Here is a 27898-nt window from a genome sequence, read left to right on the forward strand (position 1 = left end):
CATTCAGGCTTAAAATATTGGGGTTAAGATAAACAGCTTCCATACTCACTAAGGAATCACTCTTAAAATGACAGAATGAGAAACAAAACACTGCAAACCCAGTTTTTATTAAAACCAGAACCCCTCTATAACCCCACATCCACACATCTGAAGGACTCCCCAGTGCAGTGAAGAGCCAAGTAAGGAATATGAAAAATCCCTGGACGAAACACTGCTGGCTGTGGCCACAGAGCTCAGAGAAGACTTTCAAACCTTAATTTTTTCAGAGTAGGCAATTCACTAAGGGAGACAAAATCTGAGACCCCTAGATTGAAATCAAAAGAGTCAAGCATGCCAGCTTGTAACAGAATTCTCCCCAGATTCTGCATAGTACCATGGAGAAGCAGAAGAGAGGGGGATGAATGGGCAGACATGTCAGCTGCCATAGTTGCCGGAAGCCGTTGTTTGGAGAGGCAGAGTCAGGGAGATCCTGTTAGAAGCAGGCTTGTGGTTGTCGCTTTCTTTGGTTGGAAAGAGGTAATTGCCAAAAAGATTTATCATCTTATGGAACTTTCCCAATAATGAAGGAGAAGTCTGTCTGCCAGAATGCCAACCTGGTCCTTACCAACATTAAACTTCCTTAAAAGGCTGGCCCATGAATAATTCACCTCCTTCCACGATGAGTGATAATTTTAAAAAATGGATAGGCAAATAAGCACAGAATATATTTAAATTGCTCATTGAAAAGGAAGAAAATGAACAGGAAAACAGTAAATAAAGAACACTCACTAGAAAGAGGTTTCTGTGGAGCAGATGAAAACTGGTACCCAACATGCCCCATGAATTTTTAAAAATTTAATGAAATAATTACTTCTTTAATGTAAAATCTCAAAGCAGAGCTACAGAAATTCAAAAAAAAATACACTGACTGCCAACAGTAGGAGAATAAATAAGAGGAAAACTAGGAGTGGATGAAAAAATAAAACCATCATAGAAATGAAGACCACATTGACCAAAAGCAGGTATGTATATTTCTGGTAACACAGGAAGAGATGTGGAGGACAGGACTGAGGAACCGAGCAAAGAAAGTGGAAATAAGGAAACACGGGTTAAAAAGTAGTGGAAAAGTAATAATGCATAGATGAGATAGAAATAAGACAGGCAACAGACGTAAATGGTATCCCTGAAGCAGCACACTACGAAACTGAAACAGAAAAGGAAAACAAACTTTTGAGATATACTTTAAGAAAACTTTTCGGAAATAAAAGGCAACTTGAATCTACAGATTGAAAGCATATGCTATGGACCAAGAAAAATGATATGAGCAATCAATACTGAGTCACATGCCAGTGAAGTTATTGATCCTCCAAAGAAAGAAAGAATCCTTAGGGGACCTGGAGGATTCATCAGCTCTGAGCACCGGGCAGTACAAGAACAGAATGAACAGCCACACGAAAACCCCAGGGAAAGAGGGTGGTAGCCCAAGAATTGTGTACCTGGCCAAACAAGAACCCAACTATTAAAGGAAATAAATGTGCAAGGACTCAATAAATATAATACCCACAAGACCTTCTTATAGAAACATCTGGAGGGCAGATCTCAGCCTAGCCCAGAGTAAATGAAATGAACATCGGCCAAAAACTCTTCATGAGCATCGCCCTTCTTATCAAGAGCATTAAACTGTGACAACATTGATGATTTTGATAAAAAAAAAGAAAAAAACACAAACATGTATAGGTATATATATTTTCTTTTTTTTTTTTTTCCTCATAAACAGCAAACATTCATTTCTCACAGCTGTGGAGGCTAGGGTATATGTATTTTCTAACTGTACATATATACATGTCTGTCTAACTCTACATTACATAAAAAGCAGCTTCAACAGTTGGGTAATGATGAGAAAGAGTGAATTTAGAAATACGGTAAGTCCCCGATTTTTCTCATCTTTACATAAGGAGAACAAACATGTAATTTTTAAAGCTGATAAATCAAGCAATACATGTAAAAGCATATATAAATGTACAAGTGCAATAAACACCAGGAAAATAATATAATTTATATTTATAATCTAATATAAATATATTAAAATAAACATACAATTTTGATTATAACTCATAACAGAAATTATGTTGTTATAATATATCATAAATTATACAACATATATAACATAAAACATTTTATAATATATAATTATATATTATAATTAAATATATAAATTATACATAAACATCATTTATACATTATATATAAATTATATAATGTCATTTATATATAATTACATATAAATTTTATAATATATAATATATAACTACATATCTATTTATATAATTTACATATATTATTGTATATTATAAATTACAATTAATTTATATAGAATATAATCCTATATCAATTGTACTATTAATAATTATACTAATATAATATTTATATAAAATTATAATATAGAAGGTAACTATGGCTGGGCTTAGATGTGGTCAGCTGTTTCTGTTAGAAGAGTTTATAGTTATTCTATTTCTTGCATTCTTGCATGTTTGTTTCCTTTAATACTTGATTTATTGTTTGGCCAGTTACATAATATAAAACTGGGTGGAGAGGGGGTGGCAGAGTGTAGATGTATACTAGTCTTGTCATTGTTTTAATTATTTATTTTAAAATTTACCATTTTTTCAAAACAATAAAATAATCCATCTTCAAAAATAGAGAGGAGAAGGAATCTACTCCTGAGGCTTTGGCACCAGCTTTTAAGTTTACTCTGTGCCTGAGCCAGCTTTCTTGTGCTGAGGTCACCAGCAGCAACACGGGTTTCTAATGGTGGATCCATGGTGGCACACTCACTAACACAGACAGCGGCTTTAACACACTGCACGGTCACACACAAAGCTACACCGCATTCCTTCAGACAGTAAACTACATAAGCCACATTACGTCATTCGGTCCTCACTACAACCCTGTGAAACAGGTACTGTTTTATGTCCCATTGCTCAGAAAAGGAAGACTTTGAAAGACTACTGGGCCCACAGCTAGAAAATTGCAAAGCTAGGACTTGAACTTGGGTCTCACTAGCTCTAAAGTGTATGCTCTCAAACTGAAGGAGACCTCACTTAAAAACTTGAATTGAGTTTTTTATGATGCACAAAGAATATTTGCATATTACTGACATCAAATTACAAAAAGATCATTATTAACCTGGTTAGCTTCTCAGACTGGAATGTTCCTTCCCCTCAGGCTTTGTCAGTCTAAATGTTTCTCATTTAAGGCATGACTCACACATCACATCCTCCACCTTCCCTTCCACCCCAGGAATTGCTGATGTTGGTGTCCCCTGAGCTGCCACAGCTCAGCACCCACATGTGATGGGGCTGTCATTGGGTCATGTGACGGGGCTGTCGTCATTGGGTCATCTAACATATTTTAGGCACAAGGCACTGTGTCTTGTCCAAAAAAACAGCAACTGACGCTTTAGAAATGATAAATTTCAACTTTAGCTTTACAAATTGGGACTTTTATCTTTTTAGACCACTTTATCTTAACGTAGGTTTTGAGTTTCTTTGAGGCAAAAGTCAGGGCACTCCACTCCTCTTCTACCACATGAGGGGCACACAGCTCATATTACGGGCAGTCACCAAAAAGAAAAAGTCATGGCTGCTCATGCCTGTAATCCCAGCACTTTGGGTGGCTGAGGTGGCGGATCACTTGAGGCCAGGAGCTCAAGACCAGCCTGGCCGACATGGCAAAACCCTGTTGCTACTAACAATACAAAAATTAACCTGGCATGGTGGCACGTACCTGTAATCCCAGCTACTCAGGAGGCTGAGGTAGGATAATTGCTTGAACTGGGAGGCGGAAGTTGCAGTGAGCCGAGATCATGCCACTGCACTCCGGCCTGGGTGACAGAGTGAGACTCTGTCTCAAAAAATAAATAAATAAATATACAAAATAAAATCAGGCCTGGCGCAGTGGCTTATGCCTGTAATTCCAGCCCTTTGGGAGACGGAGGCGGGCAAATCATAAGGTAAGGAGCTCAAGGCCAGTCTGCCCAACATAGTAAAATCCTGTCTCTACTAAAAATATAAAAAATTAGCTGGGTGTGGTGGTGTGCGCCTGTCATCCCAGCTACTCGGGAGGATGAAGCAAGAGAATCGCGTGAACCCCGGAGGTGGAGGTTGCAGTGAGCAGAGACAGCTCCATTGCACTCCAGCCCGAGCAACAGTGCGAGACTCTGTCTCTACATAAATAAATAAATAAAATTTTAAAAAAATCGTAAAAACACAGTTGTGACCTTAAACTTATTTCCAGGGGGGTAGGGGGAAGGGAATGATGAAAAACAAACTACAAGAAAAGACGGTGGTTCGGAAAGTTGCAGAAACAAATGCAAACCCCGTGCAGTCCCCACAGGTTTATGATCACGCTGAGGCTGTTAAAAATCCGGAGTCAACTTTCAGTTGTCCAGTGTGTGGGAGGCTCCAATCTGTGACTTCTCCCGTTCTTTCAGCAGGAGGTGGGCACGAGGGTCAAAAACCCCAGCGTGACCCTCTTTTCTACGGTTAATCACCTAGTATCCAGACGAAAAGGGGGCTCCTGACTCTAACATTCTCTTTTGATTTTTGCTACCATGAAGGTTTTAGCGGGAGAGCTACAAGAAGGTTTAGGAAACGCCTTTTAAATTTCCTTTACCCGTCTGCATAACCTTCATCTTTATTTCTTTAATCCCCATTGCCTATGCATTAGCACCTCAAAAGCTTATTATTTAGATCAAAGCAGACTTAGGAAGGAGCTAGTCTATCTTGAATTTCATCCAAAAAAAAGGGGGGGGCTACAGTAAAGATAATTTCACTTTCCCTTTAAATGGCATATTTCACCCATACACAAAAGATCTGTTTGTTGTTTTTCTTTCAATTAAAGAGCATGGTGCCCTTCTAGCATCCATGAGTTATTCTTTTATGAGTTTCTCAGTTTTCCACTGGTTAGATTCTGGATAGAATGGAAAAAAAAAAAAAAACGCACCTTTATCAACTCAAGAATATTCATGGAGAAAACCTCAACCTCATTTAATCTCATCCTTTTCCACAACATTAATTGGGATGGCCTTTGGGAAAAATCTAAGAAAGGGAAGGGAAACCTCAAATGCACACAGGGCGTGAGGGTAAACATTGGTATTTTCCTATGGCTGCTGTGAGTCCTGCAGCTGGAAGGGGAGGTCTCCAGGAGGAACGTCCTCTTGAAGCCTCTCACCCATTCCCCTGGAGGAGCCTTGCCTGGATTTGGATTCTGTTCAATTTCTCAACTGCTTCTCTTTATCCCATTGCTTTTAATGTCCTTAAAGCGGTTATCCCAAGCTTGGAATGATGGACACCATGAGCAGAAACAGCCCTTACTGCAGACAATTTCATGATCTGTTCTCTATTCTCTGGTGCTGTCAATTACCCAGCAGGCCATGGGTTTGCCCCGTGCAGCGCAGGTGCCACATGGGACGTCATCCCGGCTGTCACTGCTCAGGCACGGTGCTGGGCCTAAGAGCAGAAAAGAAAACACCAAGTGATGGTCAAGATCATTCATCAGAGGAGGCAGCTCGAGAGCCTTAGGAGGGAGACAGACACCTCATGGTTATAAAGCAGTTCATCGCAGACAGGACTTGGAGTGGCTGGGTCACAGGGTAGAGGCCTGATTAAATACTATCAAATCAAACACCCAAAAGAACAGCCAAACAATAGCCTTTCCGAGGCATTTTTATGCCAGCCTCTTCCTCTTCGTTGGATCCCTGTTGATGTTGGAGGGGCCGAGATGACCTGAAACCGAACAAATTTAAAGCAAAAGCAGCCATTTACAGAAAATGCCTTCTTACTTTGGGACAGCCGAAAATGTCTGAAAACATGAGTAATGCGTCTGATAGCAACCAGCATAAAACAAATGTTGCAAGACCTGCTTCCTTATGTGGTACATTGTACTTTTATGCATGTACTGTGTGTGAACAAGAGGGTTAAAAGTTAAACAGTCGCCTAGGGCTACAGGCAAACACACTGCACAGGTAGGAAATGGGCTTCTCCACTTCCAAACTATTACTATATGTCTTTAGCAGGAACTAGCAGGCACCAGTGTGCAAAGATGTCTTTCCTGAAGGTGCTGGCTATTATGAAATTGGGCTATTTTAATGTCTGAAATAGCCATCTGACCTTTAATCCAAAGTCATAAATTTATCATTGTCTGAAATTGGTGGACTATCATTCTTAGGAAGGCCAGTTTTTAGGATTTAGCATTTACAGAATACTTAGTCTCTAGTGTGTGAAAAGAGACGTGAAATTCACCGGGGTACGCTGGAAAGCGGTTGAATAAAAAGGAATTAGCTCTTTTGAAGCCGGGACATGGTTCCATTGCTGAATGAACTAACAAAGGCAAGAGAGGAACAATGCCTGGTGAGCTCAAGTCAGTCTGTATTTCATAAAATGATAAATACCTAAAGTCGTGTTTGTGTATAATGAATTACAGTCCTTCCACATTTACCTTAGTAACATTTTACAGGGGTTGTATTTTACTCCCAACTACCAATTATGTCATCATTCTGGCATTTACCTGGACATAATGATACACAGCCAAACCATTCCTGTAACATAATTCATTGCTTAAAAGTGTTTGTAAAGTCACATGGCATTCTACACACACATAATGACTCGGATATTGCTATTAAATTTTACAGATTAAAGTTTAGTAAACCTCAAAAATCTGATGTTGGTTTCTGTGTATCTTATTAATCCTAAAGGAAAAGATGTTCAGCTATTTAAATGTCAATAAATGTGTAACCCTGTAAAAAAGCAGACATTGTATATTCCATGATACAATACCTCACCTACCATTTTAATGGAAGATAGAGACTTGCTTTTTTAACTGTTAAAGGCAGGTCATTTAGACTTTCACTGCTACCCCCGTATTATGTCATCTGGTAAAATATGAAAACACACTAAAAAAGCATGCACATACACACCTTCCCACCTCATACTCGCATACCCCAGGTTCCTTTCCTTGACTCATTAAACTGAGTAAAGAAATCACAACTGTACCATTGATTTGCATTCATTCATTTTAATTTAGATTTGAGAAAAAACAAGAATTCAGATCCTTTTATAAGCTTGTGAGGTCACCAAATTTAAATTAAGCCTCTGCCTATAAAGCACATTAATAAAAGTACTATACAGAGGGAAATTTAATATGAATGGTTAAAATGCATGGAATTCAGATTTTACTGTCAAACAGCTCAATTAAACAAATTGAATTTTTAAGCAACAAAAGGGAATTGAATCAAATTAGGAACAGAGTGTGATGTGAAATGCGGACCTTTACGAGGAGCGCCAGCCCCTCCAGCATGGAGCCTTCTTTATTTGTTGCCTCGGCAGTTAGAGGAGGCTGGCAGAACCGCATCACAACAGGATAAAAATGTTCACCATTGAAACACAGTTTTTGGCTCCCAATAAATCATCTGTCACTTCATCACAGCCCAGTAGATAATGAGCAATAAAGTTTTCACACTCAGGGAATGAGGACACAGACACAAGAAATACAGCTGAAGCTGTAAGTCTGGCTCTGCCGGGTGGAAAGTGCTTTGTATAAGAAATGACCCTAAGGTTTCCTCCAAAGAAGAACACAGCATCTGTACAATAAACAATTTGCCGCATTAAAAATTAAATCGCATTTATTAGGAACTTTAATGACAACAGTATGTTGAGGTTGATATATTAAATAAAGCATGACGTTGATCCAAAAAGAGCTCTGTGCTCAAAACCAGCAATACAGGGTGGTCTATACAATGAGTCACTCTAATTTTTACTGGCATTATTTTAAATGTTTATGTGCATGCACTGTTCCCCACTGGTATTTAAATACTGCTAACATATCTGTAATTCCAAAATAATTTTTATTTGGATGGGTTTTTGTATGCCCCCACCCCCATAAAATTCAATTGAAAAGAAAAAAAGTCTGAGCTATTGATTCCAAAATCATATGCTGGTGTATTTCACAAATGCAATCCACTTGCAGATGTTCTACAAAGGTTTCACCACAATTACCTTGAATCGTTTCTGACTTTTATTCACCCATCTCTGCAACCTGCATGTGGGTGGTCCACTCCATAACCAGAAACAACAAAACAGGAAATAAATCACAGAATATGGGAAAGAGCAAGAGAAAGAAAGAAGAGAGCAGGGAGGGAGGGAGAGAGGGAAGGAAGGGAGGGAGAGAGGGAAGGAAGGAAGGGAGGGAGGGAGGGAGGGAAGGAGGAAGGGAGGAGGGAAGGAAGGAAGGAAGGAAGGAAGGAAGGAAGGAATGAAGGAAGGAAGGAAGGAGAGAAAGAGGGAGAGAAAGGAGTCTTAGTCTCACATCAGTTACACTGGATTAAATGTTTCATTAAAAATACACACTGAAACTGGCGCCGTTGAATCTGGGGCAGTAAGATGGCCCTCAAAACATATCTTTCTTGCGATGGTGGCCAGGTGGTGGGTCAGGCACTGGAGGGTGCCAACATCTGCTGAGACAGGAGCTGGCTTCAGGGCACAGGAAGGCGGGAAGAGCCATCACGCCCTTTGTTACAGGAGTTTTGCCATCGGCTCTCATTGCTGAAATGTGTGAGGCAACAACCTCATGGCTCTCTGAGGGGCTCCAGACCCCAGTTTCCAGACCCCCAGTGGTGTGGCTGAGCAGGGATGAGAGCTAGAGGCCAAGGCGAGTTCTTGCCTGGTTCCTGTCTCACAGCCCCTGAGACTCAGATCCCGCTGGGAGGGCATCCAGCCTTCCCATTGCCCCCGAGAGCCCAAGGGAGGTGGGGGGGGGGCACTTCCTGCGCAAGGATGCCAGGCTGCACGTTTGGAGCATGATGTGAGTTATGAATCCCAACTTCTGCTTTCCAAAGTCTCTCTCCAGGGATGGGTCACATCACAATTCTTGTGGGAAATGGAAAAATAAACTACCAATTATAAATAAAACTCTCAGCTGAAGGTGTTGCTTGTTTCCCAGTTGGAGTGAACCCATTGCAGCCCAATAGCACTGCTTTGAACTAACCAGAGCCGGAGAGTCTAAAAGGCCCATCCCAGACGTTCTCACCTGTGTGCCCTGTCACACACTGTTGACCCTGGACCCAGGAGGCAGAGCAGGCAGGAGGCTCCAGAGGTGGGTCTCAGGAAGGCTGAGAAAATACTATGTCTCCTCCTAGGTGGTCGCTGTGCCATTCACTCAGTGATGGTTTATAGAAGGATGACTGCAAACGGGGTGTGAATCACAGGAACTCTAGGACATCCATCCAACCTCAAATCTAGAATTCCCCCATCTAATTTCATATCTGTTCTATAAAAGTTTCTCCAACCCACAGAACTACAAATTTCAATTAACGCTTCTTGATCTTATTAACGTGTGTAAAAATATAATCAAACAACAAATTATAGCAATTTGCAATGGAAAGATATTAAACTAATGCTATGTGCTATAGAAAAAAATTACACTGATATGTAAATAAATGCAAATACAGATTTCCTTCCTGTATTTTGTGCCTACTTTCTGAGAAAGGCAAGTCACTTAAAATCTTTATTTCTCAGTTGTATTCGTTAAAATAATGCATGTTAATTATATTCCGACATTCATCTGACAAATAACTGATAAGTTACACAATGTAACTACTAATAATCCATGCAGCCCTTTTTATTATCTTATGAAATTAGAGATTGAACATTGATTATGACTAATAGGGGATTTCATCCTATAAAGACAGCACATGAAGAGAAGTATATAAAAATTGGGTAGCTGGCTTTTGAATAGCTAAAAGGAGCTATGTTAAGTCATTAATTAACAAAGGTGAATGCTCTGGGTGAAGATGGTAATAGTTGTACTTTTTTAGACCAGAGATGAATTATTTATTTCTACCCTAGCTATACCGTAGAGTGCACGCAGAGTTTGTTTAGCAACAATAGTAGAAATATATTTGCTACAGGGGCAGCCTGGTAACACTGCTTGTTAAGGCATGCTATTTGTAAGCAAATTTATATGAAAAGTATGCCATGTCTAATACTAAGCTACTCCAGCCTCAGACTGAAGGGTGATTTTACAAACGTCCTGCAGCACTCCATCATCCCTTCATTTTAATGTCTTTATTTTATGATTTTGTTGATGAAATACTACTTACTCAGTGCTCAAAATCCCTTTTAGGCTGCAGGCACTGGCTAGTTGACATGGCAAGCTATATTTTACAGCCATATATTTCAGCTCTCTCTGTCCAAGTTGGAGGACACAGTAGCCAAGATGGTTTTTCATCGTAGAAATATATTTTCATATTTATTTATTGATTTGACTAATGTATCTATTTTTCAATTCACATGCTTATGTTTCAATCCATTAAAGTGATTCATGGTCAAATAATATGTTATTGCAAGTACAAAGAGGAGATAAAAATCACTGCACATTTGCTATAACACAAGAACAAAAATAATAAAAAAAAAAGCATTGCAGGATTAAATATAGTTTTATCCCCAAAAGATCAAAACTAAAATGATGTTTTTAATTATATCACAAAAAGGCATAAAATAAGTTTTTTTAAAAAGTAGGATGCAATTACCTATGAAATCAGTTTCCTGGTAATAAATATTCGTGGATGTTTCTTAACAAGATTAAGTACTCAGTAAGGATTTAGCATAAGGCATGAAATTAACAACAAAATGAAAACTAAAACAGGTTTCCATTATTCAGCAGGGGAAGACTAAGATGGCAATGCTGACCAGCCCCAGGACATAGGAGCTCTGTTCTCCAAGTGCCTTGCTAAGACCAACACCATGCGGCTGTATTGTTAGATCCTAGGTTTTCAGTTGAAGATAGCCAAGCGCACCTGCTTTCCTACCAGGGAGCTGGGCTGCACCTAGCCAAGCCTTGTGCCATCCCCTTCTGTTTAGCCCCGAAGGGCCCCTCAATGGCAGAAGGTTGAGGAGAAAGAGCTGCAGGGCTGTTGCTTCTCAGCACCTGCCTCCCTGAGGTCTCACAGCAAACTTCATTTTCCAGGAGTGTTTGTCTAAGGACTCCGGAGTTGCACAATAATTAAAACACACACATATGCACCCATGTGCACATGTACAGGCATGTGCTGCGTGTGTGTGTTTGGAGAAGGCATGTACTATTTCAGGACATACTACCTTGCTAGGCCACTGTGCTTAAAAATAGAGGGTGAATTTTTCAGAGTGGGGTAGAGAAGTGCAAAGCCTCAACTAGCTCAAGACAAGACAGGAAGCCACTTGATTCGCGGAGCAACCACCAAGTGTTGGCACCAGGAATACTCAAGCCCCATGGTCAATGAGCTATCATGGAAACAGAAAACTCACAATAGAATGGGGTACAAGAACAGCCACCTCTCCTAGGAAGATTGGGGAAAGGCAATTGATACTGAAGGCAATGGACATTTTAAGGTAGGTCTTAAAGGGGAAGTCAGATTTTGCAAGGGAGTTGGGAAAACCTTCAAGGCAGAGAATACGAGGCTGTGAGTGTCCTGGCTCCCTGTGGAGGGTGTGATGTCCACTGTGGCAAAGCGGGAGGTGCCTGACCAGGCAAGGGCAGGGCATAGTGGGCAAGGCCAAGGTCAAGGTGTTAGGATGCTTCAGTCAACATCCAAAGGCTGTTCACCGCTCATCTGCCACGTGCACGGTATTGTGCTGAAGGAGCTGGGTTTAGCCTTCTGTCTGTCCAAAATACTTTTTATACAGCTGGCCAGACCTTAGCTGCTTTTCAAAGAATCTGGAAATAATAAAATTATTACTGGTGGTATGGAGAAGGGCTGTATCTCATTATTATCATCACATGGGGTTCTCTCCCACCTAGCCTCTGATCTTTTTCACAGCCTAACCCAGGAGGCCTATATTACAAGTGCAGAAGCGTGGACCTCCCTGCTGGCTGCTCACCCTAAAACAGGTGCCTCTTGCTCCTGAAGCTGGGGTTAGGATCAGGTGACATCCCATGGCAAGGGGACATATTCTTCCAGAAAGGACTCCTGAGTCTGTGTGTGGAAGAACAGAAACTGCAGATGAAATTCATGCCCTTTTAGTGTGTACATGCTATAGAATTGGAGAACATTTGAAAGATTTAGCCAGGAGCTTGGGAGATGCCTGAAACAGCCTTTCCAAGCATGTCCAGGGACAAACTGAGCTCACATCTTGCTCCCTGTCATGACTATCTGCCCCAAACCAGGTCAGCCGTTCTTTCCTGGTCTGCAGAACTTAGAAGTGTCTTCCTGCTCCCTGCTGCCCTCCAGGTGTGCCTCTCTTCACTAGGCTGTGAATTCCTAGGCTGAGGGAGCTGTGTCATGCACAGGACACAGCAGATATGCAATTAATTTTGTCTATATAAAGAACCAGTGAGGTGCCCCATTCTCTGGAAGCTCTCCTGAAATCAAGATTGCAGGAATTTAAGAATAAGCAAATAGAAGAAAAATAAAAAGCACTCACAATCCCATGGTCAAGAAACATCCGTTTCAACATTTTGGCACATTTCCCTTCTACCTTTTCTCAATGAGAATTCACACTTTTAAAGTTAGACTTTGGATCAAGCCATTCATACTGCTACATTGCCTGCATTTTACACTAAATATTTTATAACAACTAATTTTCCTAACTTTTTTTCCATAACAATCTTGAGCGGTCGCCTAGAATATCATGGTATGAGCGTGCCATGAATATACCACTGTTTGTATTCTTTCCATCATCAAAGATGCTGCAACAAAAATTTCCAAAGCCAAGTCTTTCTATACATCTATAATTATTTCTATGGGATAAATCTTAAAGTAGAATTCAAAATGCCATGAAATCTTTAACCAGACAGACTGTACCAACATGCATTACCTTCATCTGTGTCCATTACCCAATACGCTCCCAGCATCAGACACTACCATTACAATGTTTTTATAAGTAAAATTTTATATAAGCTGTTTTATAAGTAAAACAATACTTTATTTTTATTTGCATTTTATTACAGTGCAAGTTTAGAGATTTTATGCTTATTGGCCATTTATATTTCTCCTCTTTAATTACTCTTTTAAATCTTCTGCATATTTTTCTTTCCATACTTTAACTTTTTATATTTATTAGTTTGTTGTTATTTTTAACTGCAGAGAAGCATAATGAAGAAAGTTCAACTTGTTCATAATCTTACCCCAATGATTTCTATTAACTTTAAAAAAAAAACCATGTAAATATTAGAAAATTCAATAGCATGCCTTCTTTCTAATCTCAAAACCAACTCCAGTTCTTCTTTCCAAAGATAGTCACTGAAGATACTGTTGTTTTCTACCATGTAAACCACATTATACACAAACACACACACAGAGAGCTCTTTACCTTGCTTTCATAGTTAATAACATAGATTAGAGATTTTCCCATATAAACACAAATGACATTCTTTTTCCTAATTGCATAGTATCTATCATATAGATGTACCACACTTATTTAATCATTCCCCATGCTGGACACATTGATGGTCTTTATTTGGGTTTTGTTCATAATATCACTATACCAGAACAAAAATACCCGTATGTATATGTGTGTGCACACACGTGTGCACATGTGTGTAGAGAGAGAAGAGAGGCCTCTGTGAGTTCCAGGACAAATTCTAATGATGAGGTTTGCAGCTTATATTTGCCTTAGTGACTTAAAGAATTCTTTATGTATTGAAGATGTTAACACTTGAATTGTAATATAAGTGGCAAACATTGTGTCATAATTTATTATTTGCATTATAATTTTTTAATTTGCAAGTGCATTTTGGAAATTCAAATCTATGTGCTTTTCTTTCTTAGTTTCTACCTGTGACGCCACACTTTAAAAAGCTTTTGTCACAGTAAGAGTAGATAAGCTTTTACTCTTTTCTAGTACTAATGTAGATCTATTTTTAAGCATAAAATATTCATCTTTCTGGTACTTATTTTTGGTTTCATTGTAAGGTAGGAATTTAACTTTTCTTTTTCCAAATGCTTAACTAGTTACCCCAAACTGTTTACCAAATGATCTATCCTTTTCTTGCTACTCTAAAATGCTATCTTTATGGTGCACTGCCTTATTTATGCCTCTCTCTGAAATTTCTTTTCTGTTCTATTGATTCATTTATCCCTGCACCAAGAGCACATTGTTTTAATCACTCTAGTATTTTAATACCTAGTAGGTCACATCCTATCACATTATTCTTATTTTTCAAAATTTCCTTGGCTCTTCTCAGCCATTTATTTTTCCAGATGAACTTTAAAAACATTTTGTTAAGTTCCACCCCCAATCCCACTGGGACCAGAATTGGATACTCATTGAATTTGTAGATGAATTAGGCGAAAGTTGACCTCTGTACTAGTAAATCTTCTCAGACAGGAATATTAGTCTTCATATTCATTTAAGGCTTTTTTTCCTGTCCCTTGGCAAAGTTTTATATATTTTAATACTTTTCTAGGACATTTTGTAAGTTTATTCTGACATATTTTATATTTCAGTTTCTATGATAAATAAGGTCTTTTTGTTATATGTTTTCAGTTGTTTATGTAACATAAAAATCCATTGTTTCTGCACAGTAGTTTAATATTAAAAATATTTAGTCTTAGTTAATATTGTTAAAAATTAGCTAAAACTGTTTTAGTAATCCTAATATGTTTTTAAGTGGTTCCCCTAAGTTTCACAAATAGAATTACATCAACTACAAACAATGCTAATTTTATCTCCTCCGTTCCAGCCTTTCTGTGTCACTTTTCTCGCATTTTTAAAGATTCTCTAAAACTTACAAGTGGCCTTTTGAAATCGCTTTCATAGCGTTTCGTCTTGTGTCGTAACTGCAGAGGACATGATTCTAGAGAGATCTGGAAGGTGGAGAGGGATGATCTTATATCAATATTATTTTCATGTTAAAAAAATCCTTTTTTTTTCTTGGTATTATTATCAAGATTAAATGTTAAATTTCACCAAATAGCTTTCCTGCATCAAACACGACGTTCCTGTGTGCTTTTTGCAGTGCCCTGAACACCTAATAGGTGCTACAAATCTCTTTGGATGATTGTTGCACACTGTGAGTATGATTAAGTAGTCACAGGACATCATTCTCAAGTCTGGAATCTCAAGTCAGAAAAGTTTGAGTTCAAATCCCCGTTCTAAGACTCCCTGATTGTATGACAATGAGCAACTCCCTGGACTAGCCCAGGCCATGGGACCTTCCAGAATTCCACGATCTCTAGGTACACAAAGCACTTGCACTAGCACGTGCTCCACATATGTGAACGGTCGTCATTATTTTTGATCACCTCTTCCTTTCAGTGTGCTAAAAACTTAAGATGTTCACATCTATTTTTGTAGGTTAACTAGATTTCTGGTGGGTTTTTAAAATATCTTCATCTAGCTTTGACATCAAACATCTTCTCATTTTAACAAATTGACTTGAATTGAAGAGACTCCATCCTTTTCTCTGCCCAGGAATTAATTGTAGCTTGGAAGTTGGAAAGAAGGGAAAATCCCATTTGAAACCAGTGGTGAGCGTACTGTTTTGAGAGGTAGAGGGGGAACTGCTTTGTTGTGTTTGGTCTTCAGTTTTAGGTGGTGAAAGAGTCAATTCAGGTTTTTCTGTCTTACATGGATCATCTTCTCTGCATCTAGTTATATATGTTACATATTTGTGAATGACAAAAGTACCATTTTAGTGGGGGAGTTTGACACACTTCTTGTTAGTATCAAGTAAAAAATAATATGTGATGTAAGAAATTTCAATAATATAGTGTATGTAATATCAATAGTATAATTAATTAATATAAAGTATAATAGTAGAATTAATATATAATAAAAACATTGTGCATTGGGAAAGTGATTTTTGCATTTGGCTCCTATTAATGGAAGATACACTCTTTTTTTATCCTTTCAAAAAACCAGCAGTGAATTTTCTTTACCAAACATATTGTTTAAGGTTCCTGTAACATTCTAATAGGCAATTCTATTCTTATCAAATCTTTTCTCCTACTATTCTCCGGTCAATTTATGTGATTTTTTGTGTCTTCTTGAGTGGAATGGTGTTTTTTATTGTTGATAATATTAAAAACATTAACAGCCATAAATGTGCATATTGATACAGCTGTGACCACATCCCATGAGGCTTCTTATGCCTCGTGCTCATATTATTTATTTCAATAACTGTAACTGAAGTTTGTTTCTTCTGCTCATTTTTATTGACCTATCTTTTCCATTCATGGGAAAAAAATTTCAATTTCCAAGTAGTCATGTTGTTGATCTTATTTTTTAAACTGTTATTATTTTTCTGCGTTTTCATGACAGACTGTGTCCACATATTCCCCTAAACGGAATAGATGGATGTTTTCTTTTAGAAAATTTGATAAATTTCTAAATGTTCTATGCACATTTAAAAATCATGTCTTTTTGGTGGGGTATAAACTTTATTATATATTAATTATACTATGAATATCGCATACGCTAATTTTATTATTGAAATTTCTTACGTTGTATAGTATTTTTTACTTGATACTAACAAGAAGCATGTTAAACGCCCCACTAAAATGGCACTTTAGTCACTCACAAATCTGTAACAGTATCTGCCTGATCTATAGTCATTGTTAAAGTCTACAGTTTTGTGCTATTCCAGTTTATATCCATTCTATTGAAGCCGAAGATCACCCAGGGCACATGGAGAAACACCTTTCTTTCGTCTACACCCACACCAGTCACTTCAAGGCTGCTCCTTCCCCGCTCCCCACACTAAATCTAGGGCAAGTCCTACGACTTTTCCTTTTCGGCATTCTTAGGTAAGAGCAAATCCCCTGGTCACTTCTGGTTACAAAAATAGCCTCTTCCGTCCAGTGTAATATTTTCACCCTCCTAGGAGTCAGCGCCCCTGCCTCTTTCTCTCTGCTCTGCCACCTCCTCCCCTGTTTCCCCAGCCCCCAGGCCTGCTGCCCTCTGCCCCCTCCGGGGCTCAAGCGAGGAGGGAGGGACAGCAGCCTTGGCACCTCCAGGCTTCAGGCCTCTTTGCGTCTCCTTCCTCCTCCTCATCTTCCTCCTTCTCTCTCTCTCTCCCAACACGGCGGTGGAGGGTGGCAGTTGATCGCCTCTAAGCACCTCTCAGCCAGGACCTCAATCTGAAGCCTGGGCTATGGGAAAACGGCTGGTTAGCCCCACGCCCTGTGGCTGCCGTCACTTCTAACTGCAGCCCTCCTTTCAAGAACTGCCTGGCAAGACGTGGCAGCCACAACCTTTTACCCTGTGGAGCTCCAAGGCTGCAGCCAGCCTTCAGGCCCTAAGCTGCAGGGGCCGCACAGTAGGCTCTCAGGAGCCTTTCCCCGGGGTCAGGAGAAGAAAGCCCTCTCTGGCACACAGGTTAGGGAGGAACCCACAGCAACCTCTCCACATCCCCTCTAGCCAGCATGGACCTTTTATTCCCCAAGAGCCAGAGAAGTAGGTTTTGACCACCCTGTTTGCATTCCCTGCACAGGTGGGCTGACCCCTCACTTTTGGAAAGCAGGAACCAGCAGCCCCGTATCCTGGGGCATCAGCCAACTCTGAGACTAAAATAGTTTCATGTTAGCAACCTCTTACAAAATTCATCATTAGACATAACGGGTGCCAATACAAAATATATACTCTCATTCCATTTAACGACTTTTCATCTTATGGCCATATTAATTCATTCTGGTATGTAGTAGCCTAGTATATTTTTACCCACTATGTAGTCTTACATATGGTTGGATTATCTCTTTTAACGTAGACTTAAATCTTTGCCTTTTAATGCGTAATTTATTCCACTCCTATTTATTAGGATAAAAGATATATTAGGTCTTACTTCTGCCATCTGTATTATGCTGCTTTATGTTTTATTTTTCTGTCATTATCGTCTGTCTTGTGCTTTGCTGATCAAGTTCCCCTGGCATATATACATACATATATAAAAATTTTTGAACATTTTGTCTGTTATATAAATTTTTAGGACCCCATAATAAAGTACCACAAACTGAGTGGCTTAAATCCACAGAAGTTTATTATCTCACAGTTCTGGTGGACAGAAGTCTGAAATGATGGTGTTGGCAGGACCAGGGTCCCTCCACAGCCTCCAGAGGAGGATCCCTCTTTGCCTCCTAGGGATTCTGTAAACCCCAGGTGTTCTTTAACTCATGGAAACATCATTCCAATAGCTGCCTTTGGCATCACACTACATTCTTTCAAGGACACCAACTGCATTGGATTAGGGGCTCACCCTACTGCATTAGGACCTCACTTTTAATAAATTACATCTGCAACAGCCTCATTTCCAAATAAGGTTGCCTTCTGAGGCACTGGGGGTTAGAACTTGAACAGTTTTGGCGGGGGGGGGGGGGGGGCACAATTCAACCCATAGCGCTTGTCACCTTGGGGTACCCTGGAGCTGTGGTGAACCCTGGCACTTCCGAGTAAGCACTCAAAAACTACTTATTAATGAATGCATTTAAAGGGAGGGCAGGATAAGCAATGCCTGGGCACAAATCCCACCTGCAGATTTTTCTGTGCTTCTTATCCCCCGGGGCCTCCTGACAGTGGTGCCCACTGGGCTGGAGGACAGAGACAGGCGTGAACTCACAGGAACAAATGCACTGAGCCCTAAGAGCCTGTCAGGATGCCAGTCCACTGCGGACCCAGCTGTCACTGGCATAAGAAAGTCCAAGCAAAGTCGTGCCTCTTTCTCCTAAGAGACTGAAATAGATCGGAGGGACAGCGTGGGCTGTGTCTCCTCCCTGAGCCACCCACCATCATCTGTGGACCTATGGCTGGGTTGTAACTCTGCTGCAGGTCCAGACTCCCACACGCTATTGGTGCTTTCGCCACTGCCCCTGCCCTTAATCAATTTCTTCCTAGAAATCCCTCTTTGAGCTTCATTGGGCAGCCTTCCAAAAGGCAGAAAAACTCAGGTATAAAAATCGATCAGCCCTGGCTCCCTGGCATGTGCAAGTTTCAATTTAAGATTTACTTTCTGCAGGATCTTTTCCAAAGTCTAAGCTGAGCTTTATCCACTCCTCTTTTTTTCTTAGACATGTCAGCCAGAGTTCTTATGGAAGAAGGAAAACACTAATTTCAATGAATGCAGAATATGGCTAATCAAAAATGTCCCATCCTCATCTCTTAGTAAATGGTGAGAATCAACTTCCCAAAAATGGTCCTCTATTACAGATGACACAGTTATTGATATTCACAAAATAAATATTCAAAAATGTATTATTTAAATGAAAAGCATATGTTAAGCTTCCTATGTCATTAAACAAGGTATGGAAAATATTTTGGTCTAAAATATTCAGGTGCAAAGTATATATTAGGCCTCTAAAGTGCTAACTATATATTGAATAAAAATGTATACCAACCCAAATGTAAGAAATGACTCACAGCTTTTTCTGGAAAAATACACTCATATCTAGAAAAAGAGAGCAAAGTTCTGGAAAGAAACAAAACCAGAGGTTCTGTTCAGGACTGGCCCTAAATGGAGTAATCTTAGAAGGAAGACAGCCCCAGTTCAGAGCCTTAGGCAGTAGTTTCAGGTGAGCCTGGGGTAAATTTACCCCAGCAACTGGATTCCAGTGACCCAGAAGGACAAGTATTTATTACCATAGTTATAAACCCACCAGAAAAATAAATCAAATAGAAACCTACAGTCATAATACAACCATTGCACGGGCGGTTTCAGCAGAACTTGTTTCTGAAATCTAAGCAATTGGACAGAAATTCTTGGAGAAATGTTCAGACCCTAGACAACTCCCTCCTGCCTTTCCATCTTCTGGGGCAAATCTGCATCTGCACTCTGATATTCTCAAAGCAGGAGAGCAAACTGGGTAACACCTCACAGCTGTTCATGTGTAAGAGTGTGGTTTGAGAAGCCTGTCTCTCTTCCTGTGGTCCACAAAGCAAACCCCACTGGAAAGAGAGGTTAGTCCCTAGGCTTGACCTGGTCCAAACCACCCTTCCCAGGCAAGATGTCATTCTTTGTGGGAGAATGTATTTGCCCAGTTCTGTGGTGGGCACTTGGACCTCATAGAAGAGAGTGAAGTTTGAGTCTTCATTGCCTGTTCCTCCAAATTCCTAATATTTTTCTGGTTGTTGGTTCAGATAATGCTAACCAGCTCCCTGAAATAAAGAAGAGCCTGCAAGTTCAGCATTGCCATGTCCTTATTTGCTAGTTCAAGTTCTCACTATGATATCATGTGGGCAAAGACATAGTCTCCCTTAGAGATAGGAACAGTCCTTGCTGCTTTGCTTGAGCAGTGAAATGGAAGGCCATACAAGTATAGAGAATACTTCTCAACTCAAGGCCAAGTGAGTGAAGACCCAGCATGGTCTACGCTCCAATCACCAGGGCAGCAGTAGAAACCAGCAGCTCCATGCTCAGGCCAGGTCTCCTCGTGGTTTCGTCCACGACATAGATAAGAGGCAAATGGATGTCAGCTTGGGGTTTGATACACTCAACGTCAACAGGAAGCAGAAGCAGGCATTGAAGTCACACCTGTTTTACGTATCACTTAATCTGCTTGTGTTTACCGCAAAGAGTAGCAGCAAATAAATGCTCATTGAATTTTCCCAGCTATATTAAAAGCATTCTCTGATTTTGCATATCAAAAATATTTGTGCTTCTTTTAAAAATTCATTTAAATGGCACTAAACAGAAAACTGTTAAAGAGGGACACCTGATGTGTAGATTTGAAGGGACTGAAAACCATGGGAAGTTGTGATCTTCTGGGATAGGCCCAAATACCTGTGTTTGCAGTGACTGGAACCCCAGCACTCATGGACATGGCTGGATAGACACGGAGCCTCACTGCCATCCCCTGCTCAGCTTCATCTCATGGTGACCCCATCCCAGCTCACCCCACTCTCCCATCTAAAGCCACATCCCATGGCCCTGCCCAGCATCCTGGTGCCCGGCTCCTTCCTGCCCCTGCCTGGTCTCTCCTTAACTTCCCTGGCATCTGCCTTCTGGGATCCTACAGCATTTTCCCTCTGCAGCCCCTCCACACCGTTGGGTGCTGAGAATATTATGCCCTTCCCAGTTAAGTTTGTTTCAAGTGGGTGTTTTGGTTTCCTGTGGCTGCCATAACAAACTCACCAAAGCTGGGGGTGCCTAAAATGAACAACAGAAGCTCCCTCCCTCACAGTTCTGGGGGCCAGGAGTCTCAGGTGAAGGCCCCGGCATTGGCGGACCCTTTCGGAATCTCAAAGGGAAAGCAAGTTCAAGCCTCTCTCCCGGGTTGTGGTGTGCACAGCAGTCCTTGGTGTTGCTTGGCTTGTAGACACCTCTCCCCAGTCTCTGCCTTCATCTTTGAATGTGTCTTTGTGTCTGTCCTCTTCTTGCAAGGACACTAGTCATATCGGGTTAGGGGCCCACCCTCCTCCATTATGACTTCATTTTAACTAGTTACCTCTGCAAAGAATCTGTTTCCAAATCAGGTCACATTCTGAGGTTCCTGGATGGACATGAATTTAGAGGGGACACTGTTCCATCTAGTACGCTAGGGATCTGACCTTGAATTTTGATACACTACTCTCAATGCACCTGGTCCAGTACCCTAAGCTGAATGAACACTCCAGAATTAGGTGTTGGTGATTAATTTTACCTTATCATATCTTGTCCCAGTACGGACACTTGACACAGCAGAGAAGACTCACGGGTGTGGCCCACGGAGAGACTTATGCAGGTACTCGACAACCTCTGAAGTTGCCAGAAGTCATGCAGGAAGGGCAACAAAGGATTGAAGAGTTTGCAGAGAGACCTGTATCAACATATGCCTCGAAAGAGTTAAACTTCCAAAGCGAAGGAGTTAGTGAAGCCACAGATGCTGAGAGAGCTGCACGGGTGTTCAGCCCCGCAAGATCCCTTCTGAGCACGGTGCAGGCAAATGCTGGCATGGAAAGGACCCCCAGATGAGCCAGGAACTCTTCCACTCCATCATGAAGAATTGTTCTCTGGAGTGGGGGCCAGCAGGGACGTGTTTGAAACACTTACCATATGTGCCTGAGAAGGGTCTAATTTGTCCATCTTGAAATTTTGCCTTTCTTTTGAAAGGATAGTTAATTTAAAGTAATTTGTTTCACAGGTGAAGCCTTTTTCCAAGTGTTTAATATATCACCCTTGGTTGCCTGAACAATTAGAAATTGTCACCAAAGAAAAATGTCGCAGTTCATGTAAATAACTGTTTACCTAAAGGAATGAGAACCCGCGAGAGTCAGCATACTTTAATGAGGCATGACAACAGAGAGAAAGCCAGGGCCGGCTGCATCTGCGAAAGCTGACATGGCTTATGGTAAAAATTGGCCAAAACAACTATTATTTGTTTTTTTCTTGTCAGAAATAATGTAGCTTGAAAATTTTCAACAGGCAGCATGAGCCCAGACCATTTGTTACTTCTAATGGCCTAATTGTTCTCCTGGCAGATATAAAAAATTGGGGCACTTGTGTCATTTACCTAAATTCCTAATTAATGCAATGGCAAAAGAGAAATTGGAGCAGGGGGGAAAAAAGTTGAGCAACGTGACTGTTAGCCGTTACGTAACCTGTCTTTGTTAGCTTTCCCACCATTTTCCCCAACAGCAGGGACTTTTGACCACCAACTAGACATCACACTGTTTGTTTCAGCAGGAGGAGGGAAAGGTATATATCAATCCCTCAGATCTTCAGGAAATGGGGCTTCTGCTTTCTTAGCAAGCAACAAAAAATCCCACTGCATTGAAAGGTGAGTTACATGCAGTTGGCATTTCCTGAAGAATTTGTACTTCTACCTACCCCTGAGTAGAAGAGACATCCATTCCACATCTGTGTAGCTCCTAAACCATGCTCAGGCAGAGATTCTAATCTGGAAATCTGCAACTGGATTTCTAATTTTCAGGCTTTGGCATACTATGAATCATCTAACGTTTGAAATTTCCGAGAATCGTGCATAGCCGTAAAACAACCCCTTACTATTGAAGTCTTCACATTCTGTCTGTTGGCCCCTTGATGATGTTTCTCTTGCAGTTCAAAATAATCCCCCTGAAACCAGAGGTAAAAGCGCATTCCAGAAATAAAATTATGGTTGACATTAACAAAGCTATAATAATGCGAAACAGCAGTGCCCACTGTGTTTTCCTTAGAATGAAAATTCCATGAAATGCTTGGTGAAAAAAAATCAAACAATCTGAGGCATACCAGCTTTCTTCTCGGAGCCCATTGATGATGAAAGGTTCTGAGAAGGTCTGCAGTAAAGAATCGTCTTTCAAATGTCTTTGAAAAATCCTCATTTTTCAAATGTATTTGACTTCATGACCCTCATTTTTACATGGAAAAAAAAATCATATCCTGCAGAAAAGAAATCTGTGGAGTCTAATTCTGGTAATGAAGTGCTTACTGGTTTGTGAAGGAATCTATTCCAGCGATAATGCTAATGATTGGATGAAAAGAGATGAAGTGCACGGAACACCCAGGGAGAGGCTGGGGTGTGCTGTCTAATAGATGTTAGTTGGCTAGTGAAGAAAGAAGAGGGGAAGTTATTCTCCATATTGAAGTTTTAAAAAATACCTTCTGAGGCTTTCCTTCATGGCTTAGAGAATCAGAGACCAGAACCAACCGCAGGGATCTGAGAATGACCCACGCCTACTCCTTCAAATTGCCTCTGCTCCAAAGGACAAACTTCTGATTCCCATAACAGCAACTGATACAGAAAGATTTCCCTATCCTTCAAAAGTGGTCAAGGTCCTCTGCATAGAGCCAGTTTCTGGAGTCCTTTGCAAAACGTGGCATCCTGTACCATTTCCATTACGGTGGAGCCCATGCCATGCAGCTAGTTCCAAATATTTAATTCTCTGACAGCTGGCATGTTCTGAGTCCTGAGCTTTCATGGGAAGCTCTGTGACATCACTTGTCTCCATTTTATCTTCTTTCCCTCTAGTTCCCAGCTCATGGCATCCATTTCCATGATTTCAAATAGTACCTGTGTGCTAGAGACCCCAAAGTTTATTTCCAATCTGTGCTTACCTTTTACTTGTGACCTCTACTTGGATATCTCAACTTGGAATTTACATATGCAAACCGGACCTTCTGAATCTCCTGCCATTCCCCCAAACTCTGTAGTTCCAATCCTGTTTTCCCACCAGTAATAACAGAATCCAGCTGGTTTCTCTGGCTGAAAATCCAGGTGTCTTCCTTGGTTTCTTCCTTGTTCTTCCAGTTCATCCCCAAGATCTGTAGGGCCTACTACCAACACCCATCGTGAGCAGGTCCAGCTCCCCCCACAATCCCTGCCACTGTCCACTCTCTGAGCTACTACAGTGGCCCTCTGCCCGCTCGTCCCACCTGAGGCTTAACTCCCTCCTGTCCATTCTCCAGAGAACAAATGGAAGGACTTTAAACCTAGCAGTGAATACAGTGTTATCACTTCCTCACACAAATTCCTTCCAAGGAATCATGATGAATTTAAAATAAAATCCCAACTTCTGAAGGTAGACCCTGGGTTAAGGTCATCTATCACCTTCTTTCTTCTCTAGCCCATTCCCAAATGCCACCCTTCACTCTCTTATAATACCCTGGCAAGAGAGCTTCTGGAAGCTTCTTCCAGTAACCAAACAGCTTCTCTTAGCCTCGGAGCCGTCACTCGAGCTGTTCCTTCTGCCTTGGAAGCTCCTCTTTCCACTCTGCTCTCCCTTCCCTTCCCCTGGCCAATGCCTGCTCATGTTTGGGTCTCTCTTGTTTTTCTTCTTGCTATTACATGTACCTGATGCTCATTCTTACACAGAAATCCCTGAATATTTCTCAAAAGATTTCCTTTCAATCATCACTTTTAAGATTCTTTTTCATGTTGACACACTGCTCTCCAGAAAGGACAATCGCTTCCTCCTCTGGATGGGAGTACAGGTATCGGCCAGTACCATCACACCTGTACACATTTCCTGGGGCTGCCGTGACAAAGTACCACAGACTGGGGGCTTAGAACAACACCCGTACACTGTCTCAGAGTTCTGGAGGCTAGACATCCAAACTCCAGGTGTTGGCAGGACCAGGCTTCTCTGATGGGTCTAGAGGAGAATCTTTTCTTCCTCCTAGTTTCTGGCGTCTACCGGCAATGCTTGGCCTGCAGGCACGGCACTCCAGTGATGTGGTTTATGTTGCCCTGTAGACGCAGCATTCCAGCGACGTGGCGTCTTCTCCTTCGTCTTCCCATCATCTTCCCCCCGTGCACGTCTGTCTCCGTGTTCAAATTCCCCTCTAGTACACGGGCACTAGTCCTACTGGTTTAGGGGCCACCCGGATCACCTCTTTTTAACTTGTTGCCTCTATAAAGACCTGATCTCCAAGTAAAGTCACATTCTGAGGCCCTGGAAGTTAGGACTCCAACATACGGTTTTGTAGGACAGACAGGACTCAGCCCATAGCAAGGCCCTGGCCAGCCCGGCTCCTCGTGTGATCATGTTTATAAAATACTATCTGCCTGCTCACTTCTGGTTGCCTTAATTTCCTTTGGCATAGTCATTTGTAAATGTGTACATTTGCTCATGCTTCTTCATCCCTAGAACTTTTTTTTTTTTGAAACAGAGTTTCACGCTTGTTGCCCAGGCTGGAGTGCAATGGTGTGATCTCAGCTCACTGCAACCTCCGCCTCCCAGGTCCAAGTGATTCTCCTGCCTCAGCCTCCCAGGTAACTGAGATTACAGGCAAGCGCCACTATGTCTGGCTAATTTTGTATTTCTTAGTAGAGATGGGGTTTCTCCGTGTTGGTCAGGCTGATCTAAAATTCCTGACCTCCGGTGATCTGCTCACCTCTGCTTCCCAAAGTACTGGAATTACAGGTGTGAGCCACCGGGCCCAGCTGGAACTTCTTTTGAGGATTTCCGTTTATGCCTTTGTCACGTTCAGTCCTGAGAGAAATCTTTCGAAGCCTTTCACCCAGCTCTTCTGCTCTGCCCTCCCAGGGACATGTTGATTGCCCAGTTAACAGAAGGAATTACAAACGAAGTGCTGCCCTTGTTCCTCTGGTTACTGGCGGTGAACACGCTCCAGAAGCATGAAAGCGAGCAACTTGCTTCTCAACAGGAAGACTGGACCTGTTGTCACGTGGGACTGGCAAGAGCTAAAATTCAATTGCCCAACCCCCAGCGAACATTCTAGAAAAGGATGGTTCCCATTGGTCAAGTGAAAAATAACCAAAAACTCTTCTCTCTGTGACTCATTTCTACCTATAATGGCCTCAATTATCACAAACTGTCCTAGCAGTGCCTATTTTTTAAAGCCTTTTTATTCATTTCCACTAAACATGCCAAGCACCACTATTATTATGTGAAGTGTGAATTTTTTAAAAACCATTGAACTGTATTATATTAAAGCAATAAAAGTGATTATCTAGTCCAAACCCCTCCAATTTACCAATGAGGAAAATGAGATTTAGAGAGTTAAGCCTAAGATTCCATGGACGATTAGAGGAAGAAAGCAAGGTCTACAGCACCAGCTGCCCGCGCCCAGCTGAGCTCTTCCCCAGCCTGGCTGTTGTCAGCCTTTGTAACTGTGGACCTTAGGAAATACCTCAGGTGAATGTGGTTATCGCTCGAGGTGACAGTGGTTACTCTGATATTTATGACTATGTGACAGGCCCGGTATTCCCTTCCTTCCTCCTCTCTCTCGCCATAGGCCCGTAACGATCCTCTGTTGCAGGCACCATCCCACTTTATAAAACAAGCCCTGGAGTTTGGGAGCTCACTGGCCTGCTGCCCAGGTCACAGAGCACCGAGTTCAGGCCAGGACTTGGCTCAGGTGTCTAACACAAGTTAGCCCTTTCCACTAAATTCCACTGAACTTCCACTGAAATTCTGACTTCCTTCAAGACATAATGGTCACACCTGCCCTTTCCTGGCATCAAAACGCTCCTTGGAAAAGCAGAATTAATGAAACAGGTACTGCAAAGCAACGTATGCAGTTCTGAAATCTCAGTCCTGGAATAAGTCCTTCCATTGCCTCACTGCTATACACAAACCTTCTTACCCAGCCCCATAAACTAAGAAACTTACATTTCTGGATCTGAAAAATACAGTTAAATTCAAAGGGCCATTGACGATGTTTTTACAAAGATGTTTTCTCTCTTGCATAAATGGGAACAGTTCCTATTTAAAGTAAAACTAGGCCCTGGCGGCAGTGTCAATATTTCTAGCTTCATTATTATACGTGTGGTCTTATTGATTCTGTTCATAGTTTTACTGTTAAGAATTAAGTCATGAGCCTTGTTTCTTAATCTCGTTTTATCCTCACTACTCATCCTAATCATTCTTTACATTAAAGGATTAGTGCTTGGGGTGCAACTGGACAAATAATAATCCACCTTGGAAAAGACAGTTTTCCAAAAAGGGAACAAGGGTGATTTTTCCGTGTAAGCAGGCTTAGCAAAGAGGGCAACGGCCTTGAAGGTACTTAAAGAGTGAGACAGCGTCCATGCATAGCAATTCCTCCTCAGTAGGTAGGGAGAAGCTTCCATTTTCCATAATAATCATTCTGACTTCTCCTACTCCAGGTAAGTAACTCTGTCACCGTGGAACACCGTGGCGCTGCTTCCCTCGGAAAGATTAAACGCCCTAGCATGGGGTTCTACCTCTTCAGGCGTCCTAAAGTCTGATGAGAGGTGGGACACAGGAGACCACCAGGATTTCTGTGGCCCCTCGATGACAACGAACCTGTGCTCTCCACATCGAGGTGCTGGAGAAGTTTCAGCATCCACAACAGCTGCCCCTGGTTTATGTTTTCCCACTTGGGAGAGCTGAGTGAGCCCTGATTCACTCCACAGCTGAGCTGCTTCAGGGGAAAGAGCTACTATCCATTAGAGAAAAAAGCCCTCTCTGTTGGAGAGAAATTACTTTAACCATTGAAGGGTAACGCCATTCATCCAGGTAAATCTTAGAGTCGAAACCCTAACCCCTCATTA

This window comes from Sapajus apella, unplaced genomic scaffold, assembly GCF_009761245.1.
Source record: "Sapajus apella isolate SASKATOON/1434 unplaced genomic scaffold, GSC_monkey_1.0 scaffold13, whole genome shotgun sequence".
Lineage (NCBI taxonomy): Eukaryota > Metazoa > Chordata > Mammalia > Primates > Cebidae > Sapajus > Sapajus apella.